Raw genomic sequence first — 24,062 nt, forward strand, 5'->3', positions numbered from 1 at the left:
GTTCAGTGTCAGCAATGAAATCAAACATGCCACAGCTGGAAAACAATTCACATGCCAAGCGCATGGGCCGTGTTCAGACCTAGAAGGGAAGACATAAACAAGATGTGGATTACTCGGGATGAGAAGCACAGCTCCGTGTACCTGAATCAAGAAGATTGTGAAGGGCAGCTGTGGGGAATGAGGTGAAGACACTGGAATGACCACATTGAGGAGTTCGTCTCTAATTCAGTTTTCCTTGACCTAAACACTTTTGACACTTCTGCCAGAACAGTTCTTTTACAAGGGTCTGCCATGTGCATTAGAGGGTGCTGAGCGAGAATTCTTGGCCTCCAACCACCAGATGCCTGACGTACCTTCCACAAACTTAAGACAGCCAAAAATGTCTCCAGTGTGCACCTGCACCCCAAAGGAAGGGAGAGAGTAGCCACTGGGGTGGGGGAAAGAAAGTACTACAACTTCTATTTTTATCTGATTACAAAGTAAAGAAATTGAGTTCTATTACCATTAATGATGCCCTTATCCAAGACTTGTCAAGTAGATACCCGTAACCTGGACAGAGAACATCTTAACTGCTCATCATTCTCAGCTTATCGGTTGTTGCAGCTCATACATGTCAATGAAGTGAATTCAGTAACTATTTTAAGCTGCAGATTACAGGAAACCACAGGATCTCACAGGCTATCCCATGCAAGTCGCTCAAAATATGGCACACTTTTTTCCCTTGTAGAAGGGCAAATTCTTCCAAGTTTGATGTCTTTTCTACTCGGTAGCCAGTAGTATGCCGCCTAATAGATATTTCCAATATACGCACAATCCATCCCCTCAAAGTACAGGTGATATTTAACGATGAGTTGAAAGAGTAACTGTTTTTAGAAAGAAACGTGTGCTATGATATTCTTTGGCAAATAGATAAAGAGTATAATAGTTCCTTCCTGGTATAAAAATATAGAGATTGCAGGTAAACTAGAGCATAGACAGTTGAAGATTCAGAACTGAACTGACCTGAAACTAAGGACACAAGGAGACAAAACTGAAGAGAGAGCTGGTGCTGAGCTGCAGCTGTCCTGAGACCACTTGCTAATCTCTGAAACAAACTTGAGTTTTAATAAGCTGCAGGGGGAGCTATGTAATTAACACACAATTATTCTTAGGTGTTTAAAGTTAACTGAAAAGTGATCTCTGTTAAATATGAGAGTGGGAATAAGAGAGGGAGGGGATGTACAATTTGGGACATGCTCAAGCTGACTTGTCCCATGTGGTGGAGTTAGAAATGAGCCAGGGGATTCCAATACAATCCCATCAAGGTTGCATGTACCAATGCCACCTCACTAGTCCAAGTGATCAATTTCAGTTCACAATAGACCATAATGATAGGTCTAAGAGTCAAAGGGATCACATAAACAAGACTAGTGTCTGCTAATACTAACTGATAAAATAAAGGGAGAGAACGATCCAACATGGGAAGGGGATACACAGCAGACTCACAGAATGGCAGATGCCCTAAACAGCACTCTGGCCTCGGAATCAGCCCTTAAGGCATTCAGATCTGTCTGAAGAGCCCATGAGAGGACCTAAATGAAAGATCTCTGAGAGTGAGATCCCAGTGGAAAGAACAGGCCATCAAAAAAGGAGGTACCTTTCTCTGAAGGGAGGAGAGAACTTCCAGTTTGACTATGGCCTTGTTGAAATAAGATCAAAGTTGGTGAGCTCAGGGGGCTTCCACAGCCTTGGCAACTCATGACTAGAGCCTGGGGAGATTGCTGAAGCCTTAAACAAGAGTGTCAATTTGTTAAGTCAACAACAGGAGTCACTGTGCACTTACTCCCCATGTAGGATCTCTGTCCTTAATGTGTAGTTCAATGTGAATTAATGATACAACTAGTGCTCAAATCGTATTTGGCACTTTGTGTTTTGTGTGGGGGCAAACTGATGAAATTTTTACTTAATATATATTAAATTGATCTTCTGTATATAAAGATAATTGAAAATGAATCTTGATGTGAATGGAAGGGGAGAGGGAGCAGGAGAGGGGAGGGTTGCGGGTGGGAGGGAAGCTATGGGCGAGAAAAAGCCATTGTAATCCATAAACTGTACTTTGGAAATTTATATCTACTAAATAAAAGTTAAAAAAAAAAGTAAGCTGCAGGGGAAGATGATGTGTTCAGGCTGACTAAGCTGGAAAATTGGAGCTGAGACCATAAATAAGCAGGAGGCCTCAAGAGCTGTGGGCTCAACAAAAGACTAGACTTAGAGTAATATACCCACTGGTAAACCAAGATGAAGCTAAAATGTATCTGCACAAGCATTGTGTGCTTGGAAACCCCCAGCAGAATGTTAACTGTGGAATCGCCTGGTGCTGCAGCATCCCAAGGGCACTCAGCAGAAACAAGACGTACTCTCCGTAGTGCCCTCAAAGCCCAGATCTCACGGGCTCTCACGGAGAAACCGGCTGAACATGAGCTCACGATTCAAAATTCCAAAACACATTAAAAACACTCAGTCACCGTAAACAAGAATCAGAAGAAACAACAAACAGTAGAAATAAATTCCTAAGGATTTCATATTTACCACTTATGGGACATAGAATTAAAAATAAATCTGTTTCAGGAAACAAGAGAGGGCATAAAATATATAAATAAGAGGCAAACTATTTCCGAAAAGGCCCAGGCATTTTTGTAAAACAACCAAATAGAATTCTAAACATAAGGGTATTGTTGGTTAAGCCACTTCCTGCAACTTCTGCATCCCATATCAGAGTGCCGGTTTGAGTGAGTCCCAGACATTCAACTTCTTCTTAAAAAAAAAAAAAAATTGATTAATCTATTTGAAAGTCAGAGTTACAGTAATCAACACAGTGAGCTATTTCATGAAACCATAGACAAATAGATCAGCGGAGCAGAATGGAGAGCCCAGAATTAGACCCATTACAAACAGTCCAATGATCTTTGACAAAGCTCTGGAGCTAGCACAGTGGAGCAAAGAGGGTCTCATCAGCAAATGGGGTTGGAACATCTGGACTTCCACACGCAGAAGAATGAGTCTAGGTACAGACTTTAGACCCTTCACAAAAATGAACCCAAAATGGACCGCCAACCGAAAAGTGAAATCCAAACCTGCAAAATTCCAAGAAAATAGGAGTTCTAGATGCCCCTGAGTTTGGTGATGACTTTTCACAAGTGACACCAGAGGAACAATCCATGAAAAGAGAAATTAATAAGGTGGACTTCCTTAAATTATAAATTTCTGCTTTGTGAAAGACCTGTCCAGAAAGTGAGAAAACACATCCACAGACGTGTAGAAAACATTTGCTACAGACGTACAATATAGAACTTTTACCCAAACCATGTAAGGAACTATTCAAGCTCATGATAAGGAAAATTAATAACTCGATTAAAAAGTGGGCAACATTTCTGAGCAGACACCTCACCAAAGAAGATATACAGATGGCAAGTCAAGCATGTGAAAATTCAACTTCATGTGTTCCAAGAAAAAGAAACGCAAACTTTAGAAAAAATGAGGCACCACTACACACCTGTGAAAATGATGAAAATCCAAAACATAGACACCACCACATGTGCTGGTGGTTACATGAAGCAACGTGCACTCTCACTAAGTACAGGTGAGAAAGCCAAATGGAACACAATTTGGAAGACAGTTGGACAGTTCTCACAAAGCTATAAACATAATCTTATCATGCAATCCAACAATCGCATTCCTTGTTACTTGGTCAAATGAGTTGAAAATTTATGCCCCAACAAAAACCTACACACAAAGGTCTGTAGCAACCTTCTGCATAATTGCCACCACTTGGGCGTAACCAGGATTCCTTCATTAGGTGAGTAGAAAATAACGTGTGGTGCAACCAGATAACCGAAGGCAACTGCTCAGTGATTAGAAGTGAACTCTGAAGTCACAAAATGACATGACAGCATCTTCAGTCCATTTTGCTGATTGGAAAAAGCCAGCCTGAGAAGACGTATTGAATGATTGCTCTTATACAACATTCTGGAATGGGAAAAGCTATAGAGAAAATGCAAAGATCAGAGGTTTAGGGAAAGAAGGGATGAATCAGCAGAGCACAGAGGATATTTTTGGGCAATGAAACTATTCCGTTTGTTGCTGTAATGATGGATACATAGCACCATGCATTTTTCAATATTCATAGAACTGACAACCCAGAGAATAGACCCTGAGCTATGGGTTTTAGCTAATAATGACCCACCAGTACAGTCCATCAGTTGTAGCAGACATACCACACTAATGTAAGATGTTAATAATAGGGGTGACTGGGTGGAACTGAGGGAGGGTAATGTGAGGTTATAAGGGAAATCTCTGTATTTCTGCTTACTTTGTATGTACATTTTAAGCTGTTCTAAAATAAACTTTAATTATCTAATTTTTTATTTATTTGAGGGTGGGGGAGGGAGAGAGAAAGAGGTTCATTCCAACGCCCACAATAGCTGAGACTGGGTCAGGACTGCAGCCAGGAGTCACGAATACAATGTAGATCTCCTACATGCGTGGTGGAAACGGATCATGGAGCCCTCACTACTGCCCTCAGGGCCTGCACTGGCAAGGGGCAAGAGTCACCGGCTGTTAGACCCTCGGAGTGAGGATGCTAACACGTCGAGAGGCACACCCCAGAGACTCAGACTCCAGACCAGCTGATGCAAAAGCAAGAGGATTTATTCAGCGTCTGCGCAGACGGGCCTCCTGAACTCGGGAGTCCGGAGAGCGCCCCCAGTACAAGCCACACGGTTTATATACCTGCAGCGACCAATCAAAAGCACTATAGAGTCCATGCACACAGCAGTCCAATCCACGAGTTGTTCATGTGAAGGGCATGCGTCTTCTATCCAATCAGCTACGGGATCACACGGGAGGCATGCACCTTGTCGCCATTTTGTTGTTTACTTCTTTAGTAGTTCCTTTCCCTGCCAGCGCCATCTTGTTCACCCTGTGGCGGGGGGGGGGGGGGGGGGCAACGTCTCGCTCCCTTTGTTCCCCTGGTGGGAGAGCGGCGTCCCACTTCCCACACCGTTATTTGAGTATTAGGAGGCATACAAACTGGGTTAGGTCTTAGCACAGCCAGGCACAAGTGTCGCAGCTAGCTATTTTATTTATTTATTTATTTTATTTATTTTTATAGCTGCACCTAATTTTAGCTTTGGGGGAAAAAAGTTTAGGGCTGTAATTTTAAGCTTTAATTCTTTATTTGGGGCAAAGGTGACTTCTTGTTTTTAATAGTGTTAGCTTAAGTCACTCCATCTTGGTTTGATTTTTAAGGTTCTTCACGGCCAGAGCAGAACCTCCACACTCCAGTGTGAGACACGGGTATCTTACCTACCAGGCTAAGTGCCCACTCCCTAAATCTAAATTTTATTGAATGAAAAACATCATCAGAATTAATTTTAAGGAGAACAGCAAGTTTACAAGCTGTGAGTTCAACATACAAAAATAACTGTATTTCAATAAAAACAGCAGTGAACAATGTAACAATTGAGTCACTCTGGCCACGGTTCAAATGAGCCACGTGGTGGCAGTGGCCACGCTGTGGGACGGCATGGATATAAAATATTTCTGTCGTTGCAGAAAGTTCACCTGGAAGACCCTGCGCTCCACGAGACAGTTGCTCAGTCTCCTCACCAGAAAACCAGGAGTACTTTCAAGTTGCCGTGACTGTCCCATAAAAAGACATCTACAACAGGTGTCAGCCAGTGGTGCTACTGCTATAATTAGACGTCGTGCTAGCCTTTGGCTTGCTTTTATCCAGCAGTGCTGACTGTTGAGAAGAGCCTGGCGTGGTGACCCTCACTGCTGCCACCACCCCACTGTGTCACCTCCTCATTTCCCCTCCCTTGGGCCACCTCGGGCTTGTCTGGAAAGTAGAAGAGCAGATTCCTTCTGGTATTTGAAGAGCCTGCTAATCAAAGCATCCTCCTAGGAGAAGGGACGGCAGAAATTGTGCCACTCTGTCTCCTGCACCCACTCTGACCCCAGGGACTGAAACCCAGGAAAGTATAACAGATGGGAACCAGAAGGAGTAACTTTTTCTCAGTTTATGAAAGCTCCTAGAATTATTGGTGAAACTTAGCAACTAAAAATAAAAAAGGGGGGCCAGTATTGTGGTAAATCCGGTTAAGCTGCCACCTGCAGTGCTGGCATCCCATAAGGGTGGAGTCCCAGCTGCTCCACTTCTGATCCAGCTCCCTGCTAATGCCCCTGGGAAAGCAGCAGAGGATGGCCCAAGTGCCTGGGCCCCTGCACTCACGTGGGAGCCCTGGAAGAGGCTCCTGGCTTCGGACTGGCCCCCCTCTGGCCATTGAGGCTGCTTGGGGAGAGAACCAGCACATGGACGATCTCTCTCTCTCTATTCTGCTTTTCAAATAAATAAAATAAACCTTTAAAAAAGTGAAAATATTAAGAACTCAGTCTTCCAAAACACTGATCAAGGAAGGAAGGAAGGAAGCTGGGCCAAGAGGGGACAGGAGTAGGACGGAGCCTGCAAATGTGCAGGTTGCTTCCACCTTCGGGCGGGCGGCTGGGGGGCAGGGCTGGAGACGCCTGACCTCCATCTGTCTTCTGAACAGGGTGGGAGGCAAGGGCTTCCTCCCCCTTTGTCATCAGGGAGGCCGACCCTGGCTAATGGGAACTGTCACCTGGGCCTTTCCAGGTCAGAAACCAAGAACAGCAATTAACTGCTTGCCGAGGTGCGCGGCCCGGAGCAGGCCCTGCCAGGGCAGGTAGCTAAATCATTAAAGACACAGTTCTTTTCGGTGATAAATTGTGCAGGCGCGTGAAACCCGCTGCTAGCCATTCATCTGGGCTAATCAGGTTGAAAGCTGGGTTGTTTTATTTAGTAATTAACGGGTTATGTGAAAAACATGATCCATGACCTGGGGTGCATCTGTGCAGCCCTGCCCGGGAGGAGAGAATGGGGATCGGCGGGGATTCTCTGGAGGGCCTCTCGGGCCTGTGCAATTACAGCCATTGGCAAACGCTGAAAAATGACCCCGCGCTCGTATTGACACCCAGGAAAGACGCATTCCTGCCAAGCGCACAGGCGAAGCCGGGAAGGCCGGTAATTGCTCTCTGCCCCCAACCCCACCCCCGAGTCTCAGGCATGCGTGGTGCTTCCTGCTGCCTCTTGCTACGGAAAGCGGGTGTTGAAAGGAGGCTGGCTGCAGAGTGGGTCCCAGAGGGAGAGCAGGGTGGGGGTGGCGGAAACGGAAGGGCGCCCCCTGAACACAGTAAGGCAGTGGAGCTCAGAGACAGGTTACCTCGCTGGCAGCTGGACCGACCAGAGGCTGAGGCTGGAGCAGGGGCACAGAGAGGGGAGGCAGGGCCGCCAGGGGCCCAGCCCCGCCACTCCGCCTCCTCCTCTGAAGCCTGCACCCTGCGCCAGGGCATCCTCCTCCTGCAGAGCCTGTGCCAGCCGCTGCCTTCCAGCCCTGCCCACTTCCCCGCCTGCGCCTCTGCTGGGCTCTCCGCCAGGGAACCCGAGTCACCCTGCTACGTTGCAAGTCCTCCGAAAACCCTCGGGGCCTCTCCTGAACCACCTGAAGATAAAGTAAAACCGCCTGGCCTGACTCAGAGCCCTGCCCGCCTACCGTCAAGCCCTGCTCGCTTCTTCCCGGAACCCTGTGCACAAGCCTGCAACGCCCTCCGTGGGGCAAAAACGTTCCCACGCCTGCCGACCTGACCGTCGCTTCTCAGCAGAGATGTGCCTACTTCTGGGAAAACCGGCCTGGCCTCCGAGCCGGGTCAGGGCCCTTCCACGGGGTGCTGTGCCCGGTGCTCTCCAGATGCTGTACGCTCTTGGTCCCGACGCTCTGCCTCTCTCTCCTCCCTGACTCTGCGCGGGCGAGGACCACAACCGTATGGTTGTTTGCTGTTGTGTTTCCTGGCACACAGCAGGGGTCAATAAAATGTGTTGAATGAATGAATGAATGAATGAATGAAAAAGGTCATTGAATCCAAAAGCCTCTTAAAGTGCATTGAGTCTCAACCTCACCAACAAGGAAATTGATCCCAGAGTGGGTACTGGCGAAGCCCAGGAGAGGCAGTGACGCCCAGCGGCGTCTTCCACAAGCCATGCCACATTTCCGTTCATATTTGCCCCCACCCACATCATCTCTGGAAGATGATTTATTTGAATTCCTTGTCAAAGGCCCTTGACCGTGTGGTCCATTTAAGCCACTTCTGCATCTGAGCAGCCCCTTCCTATACAAGTGGGAGGATCTGACATTTGAGGATGAGCTCAATGACTGGAAACAATGTAACGACAGGGTCTATATGGTAGGCGCTGGGCTTTCCTGGAGGCCACTTCGTTGAGGAGAAAGACTGAGGGTTTGGAGGCAGAAATCCCTGGGTTTAAATGCTGGCTCTTTTATTAGCTGTATAATTTTGAGCTACTTTCTGGTCCTCTTTCTGCCTTACTTTTTTTTTTTTTTTTTTTTTTTTTTTTTTTTGATAGGCAGAGTGGACAGTGAGAGAGAGAGAGACAGAGAGAGAAAGGTCTTCCTTTGCCGTTGGTTCACCCTCCAATGGCCGCCGCTGCAGCCGGCGCACCGCGCTGATCCGATGGCAGGAGCCAGGATCCAGGTGCTTTTCCTGGTCTCCCATGGGGTGCAGGGCCCAAGCACCTGGGCCATCCTCCACTGCACTCCCTGGCCATAGCAGAGAGCTGGCCTGGAAGAGGGGCAACCGGGACAGAATCCGGCGCCCCGACCGGGACTAGAACCCGGTGTGCCGGCGCCGCAAGGTGGAGGATTAGCCTATTGAGCCACGGCGCCGGCCTTGCCTTACTTTTTTCATCTATAAAATGGGGCTAATAATAATACTGACCCAGTAAATGATTGCTAACAACACATGATGTGCCAGATCCTATGCTATGCTTCACATGCCTTAATTCATTTATTCTCTGAACAGCAAAGCATTCCTAGCCTCCCTTTACAGATAGAAAACAGCAGCCCAGGAAGGGTCAGCGAAGTGCCCAAGGTCACCCTGTCAGAAAGTGAAGCAGCCACCTGCGATGCCCGCCTCCTCTTTAGACGCCCGTTTGAGTCCTGGCTGCTCCTCTTCAAATCCAGCTCTCTGTATGGCCTGGGAAAGCAGTGGAGGATGGCTCAGATCCTTGGGCCCCTGCACCCACATGAAAGACCTGGAAGACGCTTCAGTCTGGACCAACCCTGGCCATTTGGGGAGTGAACCAGCGGATGCAAGATATGTCTCTGCCTCTTTCTTCCTCTCTCTCTCTCTCTGTAACTCTGCATTTCAAATAAATAAAATAAATCTTTCTTTAAAAAGTGGAAGAGCCAGGAGGTGACACAGCTGGCTGCCCACTGCACTGCTGGGCTGTGTGTGGAGCCCAGCACTGACACAGATGTTCCACGTGGGTTACCCCATGTGAGTGACAGCAGAGCCAAAAGCAGCAATAAGAGTCACATTTTCTCAACACCTTAGCTTTCAGTAGGGACTCAGTAAACAGTAGCTAATAGAACTTTGCTATTGGGCTGGTGCTGTGGCACAGAGGGTAAAGCCGCTGTCTGCAGTGCCGGCATCCCATATGGCTGCCAATTTAAGTCCTAGATGTTCCACTTCCCATCCAGTTCCCTGTTTATACTCCTGGGAAAGCAGCAGAGGATGACCCCAATGCTTGGTCCCCTGCACCCACTTGGGAGACCCAGAAGAAGCTCCTGGCTTGGGATCTGCCCAGCTCTGGGCATGGCAGATATTTGGGGAGTGAACCAGTCGATGGAAGATCTGTCTCTGCCTTTCTCTCTCTCTGTAACTCTGCCTTTCAAATAAATAAATAACTTTAGTACTAGCCTGAGAATTGGTGCCCAGGCATTTGTTTTCTGCTCTTCCTACCTTTCTGTAACAGAAACCTGGGAACCTTTGTGAAGAAATGCTCTCAGCAGGGATCGATTCCTGCCGCACTGCTGAAGGCGTTCTGCAAGGAGGAGCCAGCTCTCAGCAGTTAGCTGCTGCGATGGGACAGGCCAAGCCCGGCGGTTTCATCTCCTTCCAGCCCTGAGGCTGGGTCATGTACACACAGACCAGTAGAGAATCGGTCAAAATTCCCAAGGGCTGGCTGTATTCCCTAGGGAACTGGGAAAGCCCATGGGGTCCCTGTTGTCCCTGGGACAAGGCCCTGGGCATCAGGTGGAGGATACACCCAAGCCCAGTCCCCTGCCTCTCCTAGGCTAACCACACCCCAGAGAAATAGTCCTACCAACTCCTTCCTCCAGGGGAGCCTACCACCCCTCTAAGACATGCGCCTTTGTTGGCCTCACTCTCTGGGTGAGCAGGGGAAGGTACCAACTCACCAGGGCCAATGGCAGCAACGCTTGGCAGAGTGGGGAATCCTGGGCCTTGGAGTTGCTTGGAGGATGCTTGCTTGCAGGCCGAGTGCTGTAGCACTGATGTTGCACGCCAGGCCCTGGAGGCACCCCCCAGGCTGGCACCCAGTCTCTGCCTCTTACTAGCTCCGCCACCTTGAGCATGCCTCTTAACTTTGCCACGCCTCCTTTCTCTCACCCTTGCTAATGGTGACGATGCCTACTTCCCATGAGATAACCCATGGAAAGGATTGGTAGTGGTGCTTTGGACGTAGCAATTGTTCGCTAAGTGTCAGGTGATTACTGTTTCTATAACCCGCTCACCCAATGCAGAAATCCTCACCGAGAGGAACGTGTGGCTCGTGTCTGGTTGGCCACTGCTAGGGATGGAAAACTCCCTTCTTCCAGGCTGCTATCCTATCGCCGGACAGCTCTGATTTCTGGTGGTCCTTGTTTCTTTAGGTAGCAATCCAAAATTAGATGTGGGAAGCACAAAGATACTGAAACGTAAGGTATCCAGGGCTGAGTAAATGGAGATCAAGCTGCAGAACAGCACATACAATTTTACAAAAACAGGTTTCCCTTGCTTAACCCCAAGGCTTCTCTGTGGCCTCTCTTTCTCTGGCTGAGTGGCTTCCAGAGGGAAATAGAGGAGCTTCCCTCCAGCTGTGGTGTTTTCGGCAGCAGGGCAGGCTGGCGGGTACCTGGGGAGGACGTGGGTGGGGAGGTTCTTGGTGATTAGATCAGCCAGCTGCCTGCTAATCCATTCACAGACAGGGTCAATCCCAGAGCCTGACCAAAGGAAACACATTTAGATCCTTTTCAAACATGAGCTCGGGATCCAGAATTGACGGGGGTTCTCGAGTCTGTCATTAAAAGAGTCCCCCAAATTCTAGAGAGCTGGCAGAGCATCTTGTATACAAAACCTCATGCATGCAAATCAGGGCAATCTCAAGTACCCCTCTCTTTCAGGACACCCCAAGAGCCTGATCTAGGGCCTCTTGTTATCTTCGGATGATGGCCCAGATGGGTCCAGTGCACCGGCTCTCTCCCCAGCCACAGAGGGATCTGATTTTGTCTCTGCAACTGCGATACCTGGGGAGATCTGGCACAGGATCATGTAACCACTTCATTAGCATGAAGAGAATGGCCACCTTGTCTGTCAGCATCACTTCTGCCAGAGAAGTGTCTGTGAGCCAACCGAAATCTGCAGATCTAAGCCATGTGACTGCACAGACTCCGCCACAGTCATTATTCTATTCCACCTTACCATCAACCCACTTGGGTCTCCATTTTACAGGTGACAAAACTGAGGCAGGGGAGGGGGAAGCATCCTCCCTAAGGCATCACAGCTCCACAGGGACATCAGTGGGCTTACACCAGATCTCCCAACCCCTCCTGGGATGCTCCATCTGGCCCACCAGCCCTGAAGTAGTTTCCTAGTCCCTCTTCAAACATCCATCAGCCCAGTACCCTGGGAGAAGAGAGGTCTTAGGTTAAGAGGAGGAAGGTGAAGAAAAGCTCAATAGAACAGGAAACTGTGGGAGGCCCACGGAAGCAGCAGCAAATATAACTGTGAGGCTTGTGCATCCCGTGCAAGCCCTGGTTGCCCAGGCTGGCTCTGGGGGTCTGATGGTTAAGAGTAAAGCAAAGGGAGCCGGCACTGTGGCATAGTAGGTTAAGCCTCCAACTGCAGTGCTGGCATCCCATATGGGCGCCAGTTTGAGACCCGGCTGCTCTACTTCCAATCCAGCTCGCTGCCATTGGCCTGGGAAAGCAGTGGAAGATGCCCAATGCTTGGGCCCCTGCACCCATATGGGTGACCTAGAAGAAGCTCCAGGCTCCAGGCTTCAGATCACCCCAGCTCTGGCCATTGAGGCCATTTGGAGAGTGAAGCAGCAGATGGAAGACTTCCCTTTCTGTCTCCCCCCCGTTTCCATAACTCTGCCTCTCAAATAAATAAATATTTTTAAAAAAGAGTAAAGCATGGGACTGGCACTGTGGCGCACTGGGTTAATCCTCCACCTGCGGTGCCGGCATCCTATATGGGCACCTGTTCTAGCCCCGGTTGCTCCTCTTCCAGTTCAGCTCTCTGCTGTGGCCCAGGAGTGCAGTGGAGGACGGCCCAAGTGCTTGGGCCCCTGCACCCACGTGGGAGACCAGGAGGAAGCTCCTGGCTCCTGGCTTTGGATCGGCACAGCTCCAGCCATTGGGGCCATCTGAGGAGTGAACCAACAGAAGGAAGACCTTTCTCTCCATCTCTCTCTCTCTCTCTCACTGTCTGTAACTCTACCTGTCAAGTAACTAAATAAAAATTAAAAAAAAAAAAGAGTAAAGCAAATGTGCTCCTGATGACTGTGAACCAGCTGCTGTACCCAAGCCTTAGCAGAGCTCTGTAACGTAGCTCTGCGGCAAGGAATGATCAGCAGATGGAGTGGTGGGCGGGCCCAGCCTGGGCTGGCCATGCTCACACGGAGGTCACATGGGAGCTTGGAAGAAGGCAGGGGTGCAACCGGGAAAAGGAGGTGCAGTCACGGACCACCAGAGAAAACTGAGAGAGACACCTACAAGCCACTTGCTATTGTCCCTAAATTTGCACCGCTGGCTTGGGCTCCCAACTACTCAGACTCCACTCTGCAGCCTCCGCCCCTGGATTATGCTGGCAGGTGCGGCGCAGAAGGCTTGTGGGGGTGGTGGCTGGGCTTGGGCCGGGGAAGCATCCATGAAGACATCGATGTCTTCCAACTCGACTGGCTTGGAGGCGGAGTGGGACCTGAGTCGCCTCTGGGGTGAGTCTCACATAGCCCCAGGCTGGGGAAGGCCTGCGAACAGGGAGCACAGCTGCCTGCTGCCCTAAACTGAGGACAAGCTCGGAGCAAGCAGTAGGGGAGGGTGTCTGTTGCAAGATAAACCCCTCCTCCCTAAGAGCTTTTCTTCAAAACAGGGCTTCTCCTAGGACCCTCCTTTCTGCGTCTGCGGAACCAAGGACTGCAAGACTCTCGTGTTCCTCCTGTGCCTTGCCCTCCTGTGTCCCCAGCTGCTGCAGCTCCAGGCAGACACAACCTGAGATTTTATCCGAGACAGAAGCCCCTCCTTAAAAAAGTACCCCAGCATCAGAAACAAGAAAATGCCATTTTTCTGCAATAGTTTCAAGAGGAGCCCTTGTGTTCCCAGTGTAGCTGCAGTCCGTTACTTGGTTGATGTAGTAATTTAGGTTACTGCTCCCACCCCTTTCCTGGGGTCCAGCCAACGCTTTGGCCTTGAGCAAACCCAGAGCCCACGCCAGGTCTGAAAGTGCCCATGTCGGGTCCTGATGCCAGATTCTACCTTCTTCCAAATCCAGCAGCCAAAGGGTGCCTTCTTTTAAAATAAATTTTTAAAAAAAGGCATTTATTTATGTATTTGATCCTTGAGAGTATTTCTTAAATTTATTTATATATTTGAAAGGAAGAATTAGAGAGAGAGAGAGAGAGAGAGAGAGAGAGAGGAGAGAAAGATCTTCAATGTATCGGCTTACTCCCCAGATTGTTCAATGGCCAGGGCTGAGCCAGGCTGAAGCCAGGATCCTGGAATTCCACCTGAGTCTCTGACATGGATGGCAGGGTCCAAGCACTCAGGCCGTCCTCCACTGCTTTCCCAGGAGCATTAGCAGGGAGCTGGATTGGAAGTGGAACAGCCGAGACTTGAACAGCTCACAGGTGGAATCTTAAACCGCTGTGCCACACACCAGCCCTTAGCGATCTTTAGAAACTTCTAGAAGTACATGAGAAGCTGCACATGCAATCCTGCATTACACCCTTACAGATTCGCTCAATGAAATGCGGTTGTGTGCCCAGTGCCAGGGGCACCGTCCTGTGGGATGCAGACAAGGCAAGCACACAGGGAGTGACAGGGGGTTCTGGTGACGTGAACGTCCCCTTGCCTTGAGTGCTGGGCATTTGGCATCACATTTGATCACAGGAGACACAGGCTGAGGGTAGAAAACCCCTCCCCCACGCATACAGACTGCTAACCTGCCGAGTCCATGCTCTCTGGTCTGATCACAAGCGGCTCCCTGGAGACCCCATTGTCTGCTCAGAGGAGCCAGGGTTCATTTAGGAAGCCCGTTTCTGGGAATGGAAAGGGAGATTTCAACCGTGGAGTCGGACTTTTGTGTTAATACAACAGTGTTTTGTTTGGAGGTTTTGTCTTTTTTCAAAAAACACCACATAGAGAACGCTCAGAAAGTCTCCAGGCTGTAGCAGACAGACACATGGTGTCTTTTTATTCCATTCCTTAAGGAGGAAAAGGGTACAAAGCAGAAGAGAAAGGGGAGAGAGGCAAAGAAGCCCCCTAGAGTGCCCCCCCTCCCCACGCTCTGCATCAGCCACGTGGGTGTGCGCAGTGAGGTTTTCACTGCTCCCGCCAGGGCCCCTCAAGGACAGAGCGACTCTGCTCATCACATATCCCTCCTTCCAGCAACTCTGAGCCACAAGGACTTCCCCAGGGCTGCGTTGTATTCCTAGAGGCTCAGGGTCTAGCTAAGAAAACTGTCCACAAAGAATGTCGTTGGGGGCTGGCGCTATTGCGTAGAAAGTTAAGCCACCTCCTGCAGTGCCAGCATCCCTTAAGGGCACCAGTTCATGTTCCGGCTGCTCCACTTCTGATTCAGCTCTCTGCTAATGGCCTGGGAAAGCAGCGGAGGATGGCCCAAGTCCTTAGGCCCCTGCACCCATATAGGAGACCCAGAAAAAGCTCCTGGCTCCTGACTTCGGCCTGGCCCAGCCCTGGCTGTTGCAGCTATTTAGGGAGTGAACCAGAAGATGGAAGATATCTCTCTTTCTCTCTCTCTCTCCCTTTCTCTCTCTCTCCCTTTCCTTTTCTCTCTGTGTCTCTACCTTTCAAATAAATAAACATTAAAAAAAAAGAACACAGATGAGAACAGTATGGAGGAGCCTTGAAACACTAAAAATAGATCCAGCAGATGACCCAGCTAGCCCACTTCTGGCATATATCATAAGGAAGTGAAGTCAGCAAATGAGAGAGATACCTGGCTCCCATGTTCATGGTAGCTCCATTCACAATCACCACGACATGGAGGTATCCATCGACTGATGATTGGATAAAACAAAGTGGCAAATACACACAATGGAATACTGCAACTGATAGTTGCAGCTGAACTGGTGGAGCTGGAGATCGCTACGTCAGCTGAAATCAGGCAGACACAGAAAGACACGCTCCCTCCATTTTCTCTCAGAAGTGCCAGTTGAAGAACAGTGGGTCTGCAGTGAGAATGGTGGTGACCGCGGTGTGGGACGGTGGAGGAGATGGGCTCACAGGTACCAATACACCACCAGATATGGCTGCCCAGTATGACTGCTTCGCATGTGCATGAAGTATCGCACTGTGCCCCACGGGCATGGACAAGTATCACAGGCGATGCCAACATTTTTTTTTTAGCTTTTATTCAATGAATATAAATTTCCAAAGTACAGCTTATGGATTACAATGGCTCCCCCAAAATAACTTCCCTCCCACCCGCAACCCTCCCCTTTCCCGCTCCCTCTCCCCTTCCATTCACATCAAGAATCATTTTCAATTATCTTTATATACAGAAGATCAATTTAGCATATATTAAGTAAAGATTTCAACAGTTTGCACCCACATAGAAACACAAAGTGAACAATACTGTTTGAGTACTAGTTATAGCATTAAATCACAATGTACAGCACACTAAGGACAGAGATCCTACATGAGGAGTAAGTGCACAGTGACTCCTGTTGTTGACTTAACAATTTGACACTCTTGTTTATGGCATCAGTAATCACCCTAAGCTCTTGTCATGAGTTGCCAAGGCTATGGAAGCCTTTTGAGTTCACCAACTCTGATCATATTTAGACAACGTCATAGTCAGAGTGGAAGTTCTCTCCTCCTTTCAGAGAAAGGTACCTCCTTCTTTGATGACCTGTTCTTTCCACTGGGGTCTCACTCGTGGAGATCTTTCATTTAGGTCATTTTTTATTTTATTTTTTTGCCAGAGTGTCTTGGCTTTCCATGCCTGAAATACTCTCATGGGCTTTTCAGCCAGATCCGCATGCCTTAAGGGCTGATTCTGAGGCCAGAGTGCTGTTTAGGACATCTGCCATTCTATGAGTCTGCTGTGTATCTCGCTTCCCATGTTGGATCATTCTCTCCCTTTTTTATTCTATCAGTTAGTATTTGCAGACACTAGTCTTATTTATGTGCTCCCTTTGGCTCTTAGTCCTGTCATTATGATCAATTGTGAACAGAAATTGATCACTTGGACTAGTGAGATGGCATTGGTACATGCCACCTTGATGGGATTGAATTAGAATTCCCTGGTATGTTTCTAACTCTACCATTTGGGGCAAGTCAGCTTGAGCATGTCCCAAATTGCACATCTCTTCCCTCTCTTATTCCCACTCTTATATTTAACAGTGATCACTTTTCAGTTAAGTTTCAACACTTAAGAATAACTGTGGATTGATTACAGTATTCAACCAAAAGTATTAAGTAGAACAAACAAAAAAAATACTAAGAGGGATAATGTATTAAGTTGTTCATCAACAGTCAGGGCAAGGGCTGATCAAGTCACCGTTTCTCATAGTGTTCATTTCACTTTAACAGGTTTCCTTTTTGGTGCTCGGTTAGTTGTCACTGATCAGGGAGAACATATGATATTTGTCCCTTTGGGACTGGCTTATTTCACTCAGCATAATGTTTTCCAAATTCCTAACAGGGATCACTTTTCAGTTAAAATTTAAACATCTAAGAATAATTGTGTGTTAATTACAGAGTTCAACCAATAGTACTAGAGCAAAAAAATACTAAAATGGATAAAGTATTACATTGTACATCAACAGTCAGGACAAGAGCTGATCAAGTCACTGTTTCTCATAGGGACTCCAACATTTTAAATGAAAATAGAAAAAGAATGCGGAAGAGGCTGGCTGCTGGCTTCACTTGCCTTTTTTGGTGGCCACAGAAAGTTCATTGTGAGTGCTAAGTTGCTTTATACCAGGAGCAAGGAGTTTTTTTCTTTTTTATTAAAGATCCATGAAGAGTCACGTGTATTTGAAGTCATCTAGCATTTTCTGTTTTTCAAAAATCTCAAATTTTCAGATTATGATCAAATTAAGAGCACTGAATTTAAAAGCAGAGTATCTTCACTCAGGAGTTTGATGTCAAATAGGTCTCGGCTTCAATTAGTGGAGAGAAAGAGAGAGAGAGAGATCAGACAAAAAGAAGGACAGCAGGGAACGCTCCAAAATACACAGCCCCTCACAATTCTGCTCTCTGCTTCCATCCACCCTGCTGGTCCTCCCCCCACTCCCACCCCACCCCACACAGCAGAAGGACCTCTGCAAATGTCAGCCTGGGAGGGATGAGTCCCATGGACACCATGGCTGCAGCAGCTGCCCTGTCTCCAGTGCCAGGGCGTCCCCGTTAGGACAGGCATTTTAGCTGCCCGACATGGACTTCCCACACTGGATTGCACGCTCCGCAGGGAGAGGTTGTAGCAGCACCACACTCCGGATTCTGGCCCATGGAAGGGGCTAACAAATGTATGCAGTGAATCAGAGGGAGTGCATCAAATGTATACAGCATCCTTCAACAAACAAAATCCTAGTGAGAGCGAGGCTTCCTGTGTGGGAGGAAGCTTAGTGCTGGGAACGCTCGCCCTGGATCGTCCCTTATCGCAGGAGGCTGCAGCTCTTGGAGGTTCCTGCTTGGCTCAGCTGCTCCCCACCTAAGGCAGGTGCAGCCTGGTTTCCTGCGCTGCGCTTGGCTCACTGTCATCCTCGCCGAATCTGCAGGATGTTGCCGTGGTCTGATACCCACCACCTCACCAGGTCCCACTGCCCCTGGAGCACCCGGCTCTAATCCTACCCTTCAGAGGGAGGAACCGAAGCTCCAAAATAGTTCAGTCACTTTCCCAAGGCCACGCAACCGAACAGGATGGACCCACATCACGAGACTGCACTCCTGGAGAGGGGGACCCCGTGGGACCCATGTCTGCCTCCACACCTTGCCCGCACTCTGCGGTTTTGAGTCTTGTTGAATACATGAATGAAGCAAGATTCTTCTCTCTGCAAACCCAGGAGACTTCCAGGATCCTCGAGCCCTCGAGTGGGAGACAGCACTTGTAGAAATTCTATAGAAGGGCGTGGCCTTTGGAGCGAAGCTCACTTCCCATTATGGCTTATTTATGAGTCTGATTGGATATTATTTTTTTAAAGACTTATTTTATTCATTTGAAAGAGTTACAGAGAGAGGTGGAGACAAAGAGAGAGGTCGTCCATTCACTGGTTCACTCCTAAATGGCCACAACGGTCAAAGCTGGGTTGATTTAAAGCTAGAATCCAGGAGCTTCTTCCAGGTCTCCCACGCGTGTGCAATGGCCCAAGGACTTGGGTCATCTTCCACTGCTTTCCCAGGCCATAGCAGAGAGCTGTATCGGAAGTAGAGCAGCTGGGACTCGAACCAGCGCCATATGGGATGCCAGCACTGCATGCAGTGGCTTTACCTGCTTTGCTACAGTGCCGGACCCCGACTGGATATTGAAAACCAGCAGTGTCACCTGCCCCTGGCTCAAATGCAACCCTTCCATAAACAGCTGCACAAACTCCTTTATTGCAAGGGCATCTGAAGCCAGCTCACTACTCCCAGTCAGCAGCGTCCCCGCCCCCCAACACCTCTCAGCTCTTTGACCTTCCCAGTCTCTAGCGCTTTGTCAAAGAACTCAGAGGAAGTGAAAGGTTCACCCTAAAGGGGGCCGTCTTTGTTGCCAGAATAAGTCAGTGGCGGGGCTGCTGTCCAGCCACCGCTGCTAAGGTTTCAGCTGCTGCCGCCACACAGAGCAAGCCTTGTTCTTTCATGAAAGTTCTAGCCCCAGTTTTGTTCCAGGGATGTGGAGGCTTCAGCAAGGCCTTTGTGGCCAAAGAAACCTTAGAGACAATAGGGCCACCCTCCTCCAAAGCGCTTGCTCGCCTCGGAGCACGGGCCAGGCTCGCCAGCTGCAAGCTGCCCAGCACTGGTGGACATGGAGAGTTCCCTGAAGGCCCAGCAGAAAGGGAAGGCCTGGGTATCCCTGTGCCAGGCTCCCCAATTGCTCCAGAACAACAGCTTCCCGGTGCTACTAAAAGGACGTTGACTCCTGAAGTAATGCATGCGTAGAGCAGAAAGCAACCTTGGAGACCGTGTCTATGAACCCGTCTCCACTCACCCCTTCTTGACTCAGAGGGGAGTCCATTACCAAGGAGAGGAAGTGATTTTCAATGCAATCTGCAGCCCACACTTCCAGTAGGAGGTTTGGTCTTGGTTTTGTTTGGGGCTGAGCTTCAAGGCAGGATGTCTATTCCAACGCCAGCCTAAGATATTTTATGTAAGAACACAGAAGACTGACCTCAACACTCAAAGCTCTCTCCTGTCACGCGTTCTTTGCTCCACTCCAGGAAAACACAACAGATTAGCGGGGAGCTGGGGAACAGCCTCAGGTAGCCTGATAGACGGGTGATGAGACTTGCTGATGGGGAGGCAGTACCCGGAAAGAAGGAAGGAAGAAGGCTCTTGTCTTTTCTAAGTTTGATAAAAACTATATACCCCCAGATCCAAGAAGGTCAACAACTCCCTAAACACAAAGAAAAGTGCAATAAAGCCTATCTTCACTGAGCTGTTCAAAACCAGTAGCAAAAAGAAAAAAACCTCAAAAGTCGGGGCCGGCGCCATGGTGGAGTAGATTAATCCTCCACCTATGGTGCCAGCATCCCATATGGGTGCCGGTTCTAGTCCAGCTGCTCCTCTTCCAATCCAGCTCTCTGCTATGGCCTGGGAAAGCAGTAGAAGATGGCCCAAGTCCTTGGGCCCCTGCACCTACATGGGAGACTGGGAAGAAGCTCCTGGCTTCGGATAGGCACAGCTCTGGCCGTTGCAGCCATTTGGAGAGTGAACCAATGAAGGAAGACCTTTCTCTCTGTCTCTCCCTCTCACTGTCTGTAACTCTACCACTCAAATAAATAAATTAAAAAATCTTAAAAAAAAAAAAAAACACCTCAAAAGTCTATCAGAAAGACACATCGTGCGTAGTGAGCAAAGTGCAGCGTTAGAACAGTTGCCCCTGGAAACAACCCCAGGGAGAAGAAGTGGAGCAAGGTTTTTCAGGTTCTGAAAAGTAAAACCAGTTGAGCACTTTATGCCCAGAGACAAGACCATTCCGACGTACCTGTGAGATGAGGATTTCCTCCAATCCCTGTGAAGCCGGAAGAGCTCAGCAGCCGCAGCCCTGGATGACAAGAAGCAGAAAAGCAAATACATCCTCGAGTGGGGCCGTGGCACCCGTGGAGCAGGGCCGTGGCACCCGTGGAAGCCCCCTTCCAGAGGGAGCAACCTGGTCACCACATGGTAAGTGCAGGAGATTTTATTATTAAGTCCCTGTAGGAGGTCACTTTACAAAGATCAGCGCCTACTTAAAGAGGAACACACTGTGGAACTGACAACATACGCAGAAGTAAAATGTATGGCAGCAGCACCAAGACTGAGAAAGGAAACATGGAAATAATGCCTTTCTAAGGTTTTTATATGCAAGGGATAATATTACCTGGGTTAAACATAAACAATATGGATACAAAGTTAACATTAAAAACCAGAACAGCGAGATGGCCAACATGCCAATCGAGGAGATGAAATGGAATTATTAATTCTATTTAATTAATTCAAAAGAAGGAAGAAAACAACAGAAGAGGGGAATGAGACGTCAAAGCAGTGGAAATCTCAACATGACAGACCTGAATCCAGCATCTCGATAGCCACAGGACACGGAAGTGATCCGGGGCAGGTGTTGTGGCACAGAGGCTAAGCTGCCCCTTGGGAGGTTTGCATCCCAGATCAGCGCGTCACTTCTGGTCTCATATGTTCAGCTCCCTATCCAGTTCCCTGTCAATGTGCCTGGGAAGCAGCAGATGATGGTTCAAGTACTTGAGTCCCTTCCACCCAAATGGGAGACCTGGATGGATTTCCTGGCTCTTGGATTCAGGATGGCCCAGCCCCAGCCTTTGCAGCCATTTGGGAAATGAACCAGCAGATAAAAGACCTCTCTTTCTGTCACTCTCTGGGTCACTTTTCTTTTTAATTAAATCTTTGTTGGGTGGAAAGAGAAGGTCAACTCTTTAAAAAAATTGAAATTATCTGAATTCCTTAATTCAACATAGAAAGCAACAGAATAGTCACTTTTAAAAAAAGACTTATTTATTTGAAAGGCAGAGAGAGAGAGAGAGAGAGAGAGAGAGAAGCTTCCATCTGCTGGTTCACTCCCCAAGTGGCCATAATAGCTAAGATTGGGCTAGGCCAAAGCCAGCAACCAGGAACTTCATCCAGGTCTCCCACATGGGTGGCAGCAGCCCAAGCACTTGGGCCACCTTCCCATCCTTTCCCAAAGTGCTGGATTGGAAGTGGAGCAGGTAGAACTCAACCTTGAACTGATGGCTGTACAGGATGCTGGCATTACAGGTGACTGCTTTATCCGTTATGCCACAATGCTGGCTCCAGTCTTTGTTTTTCAAATAAATAAATATGATTTTTAAAAAATATTTCTTTAATTATTCAAAAGGCAGAATTACATAGAAGCAGAGGCAGACAGAGAGAGACAAGTCTTCTATCCACTGGTTCACTCCTCAAATGGCCACAATGAGTGGAGCTGAGCTGATCTGAAGCCAGGAGCTTCCTCCAGGTCTCCCACATGAGTAGCAGGTGCCAAAGCACTTGGGCCATCTTCTACTGCTTTCCCAGGCCATGGTAGAGAGCTGGATCAGAAGTGGAGCAGCCAGGACTTGAACTGGCACCCATGCAGGCAGTGGTTTTACTCACTATACCACAACACCAGCCCCTAAATATGATATTTATTTATTTATTTATTTATTTATTTTTTGACAGGCAGAGTGGACAGTGAGAGAGAGACAGAGAGAAAGGTCTTCCTTTTTGCCATTGGTTCACCCTCCAATGGCCGCCGTGGCTGGCGTGCTGCGGCTGGCACACCGCACTGATCCGATGGCAGGAGCCAGGTGCTTCTCCTGGTCTCCCATAGGGTGCAGGGCCCAAGCACTTGGGCCCTCCTCCACTGCACTCCCTGTCTACAGCAGAGAGCTGGCCTGGAAGAGAGGCAACCAGGACAGAAACCGGTGCCATGATCGGGACTAGAACCCGGTGTGCCGGTGCTGCAGGTGGAGGATTAGCCTATTGAGCAGCGGCACTGGCCTCTAAATATGATTTTAAAAATCTCTCACATTTCTATTCTCAAGGCCTTATAGAAACTTGCTTTTCCTATAACTCTGGCAGAGTTGTGGCATTGGGCAGGGACCCAAGAGACCTGGACTTCAGTTTTGCTTCCACCATGTACTTAACTTGACCTCTCTGACCCTCAGTTTTTTCATCTGAAAATGGGCACAATAAAGCCTACTGCACAGGGTGGTTGTGAGAAGTGTGCTAGGATGTCTGGTGCTGGCGTGTCGCAAGTGCTCAGTGAGAGGCATTCTGCTCCACAAGAGCCCGAGCCCAGGCATCCTGCCTGGAGTCCACTGCAACCCTGCAAGACACAGTTGAGAAGGACCTCATTTAGGAAGCCAAGGCCAAGGTGAGTCCAGCTAACTCCAGGGTGGCTGCTGCGAAGCTCCTGGTCCATCTGCTACCCTTGCCCACCCTCAGGGCATGCCACCTTATGACTTTGTCTGGGACACCAGTGTCCCCTCCTTGCTGACAGTGAGGGAGAGCGCACCGAGTCACCAGTAACAAACCCTTGTGTTTGGCCCCACAGGCTGAGCCCCGTGTCACTTCACACCTGGACTCTGGGCACAGACTCACCTTGATGGCCACCTAGCCTTCAGTCTTACTCTGCTTCGTACCTCCTCATCTCCAGATCCACCCTTCTTTTCATACTATTGTCACAAGGATTTGATCAATTGAGCTTTTAGAGTACGCTTGGGTTCACAGCAAAATTGAGAGAAAGCTGCAGAGATTTCTTATGTTTCCTGACCCCCCCCCCCCCACATCCCTGGCTAGCACTACCTCCCGCCAGAGTGGTGTACTTGTTACAGCGATGACCCTGCTGTGACACACACCATCACCCAGAGCCCACGGTTTACACTGGGTTCACGCTTGGTGCTGGGCATTCTGTGGGCTTGGGTAAATGTGGAATGACCTTGGTCAATGTCATAAGGAGACTAGAGAAACTGACCTGCTGAGCCCAGAGTCCCCTGTGTGTCTTTGCTAAGGAAAGAGAAGAAGGATGGGGATGAGATTGAAGAGTTGGGTTTGATTTAAATTGTGACCAGCTAAGGAGTTGGGATTTCTATGCTGAAGAGGATGGGGAAGTCACTTCAGGCTTCTGAGCAAGAAAAGGACATGATCGGAATGGACTTTTCAAAGGCTCATTTGCTAGAAGAAAACATCTGTGAAAGACACTTCTAACAAAGGACCGCCATCCAACATATACCAACTCTTACAGGTCAACAATGGGGAAACAAGCAGCAGAGAGAGTGACCCAGAGCGTCACGGTCACAAACACCCTGTCTGTGCCTGTTTATCGCTCCTTCTCCCCTACCCCAGAAACCAACAGTTGTTTTACTGTCCCTACAGTTTTGCTTTTTCTAGAATGCCATGTAGTTGGGATCACATAGTAGGTAGCCTTTTTAGATTGGCTTCTTTCACTTAGTAACATGCATTCAAGTT

At 48.7% G+C, this 24,062-nt stretch overlaps 1 long non-coding RNA gene across 1 annotated transcript; it reads right to left on the reverse strand.

The window, feature by feature from the left end:
- Window positions 1-16,474: 16,474 nt before the first annotated feature.
- Window positions 16,475-22,278, reverse strand: LOC138849315 (uncharacterized). Its single transcript, XR_011387992.2, has 2 exons — window positions 20,566-22,278; window positions 16,475-17,542 (listed from the first exon to the last, which is right to left on the reverse strand). It is a non-coding gene; the product is annotated as an uncharacterized LOC138849315 (long non-coding RNA).
- Window positions 22,279-24,062: the final 1,784 nt, after the last annotated feature.

Source organism: Oryctolagus cuniculus, chromosome 4, assembly GCF_051225735.1.
Source record: "Oryctolagus cuniculus isolate XC-2025 breed Fujian yellow rabbit chromosome 4, ASM5122573v1, whole genome shotgun sequence".
Classification (NCBI taxonomy): domain Eukaryota; kingdom Metazoa; phylum Chordata; class Mammalia; order Lagomorpha; family Leporidae; genus Oryctolagus; species Oryctolagus cuniculus.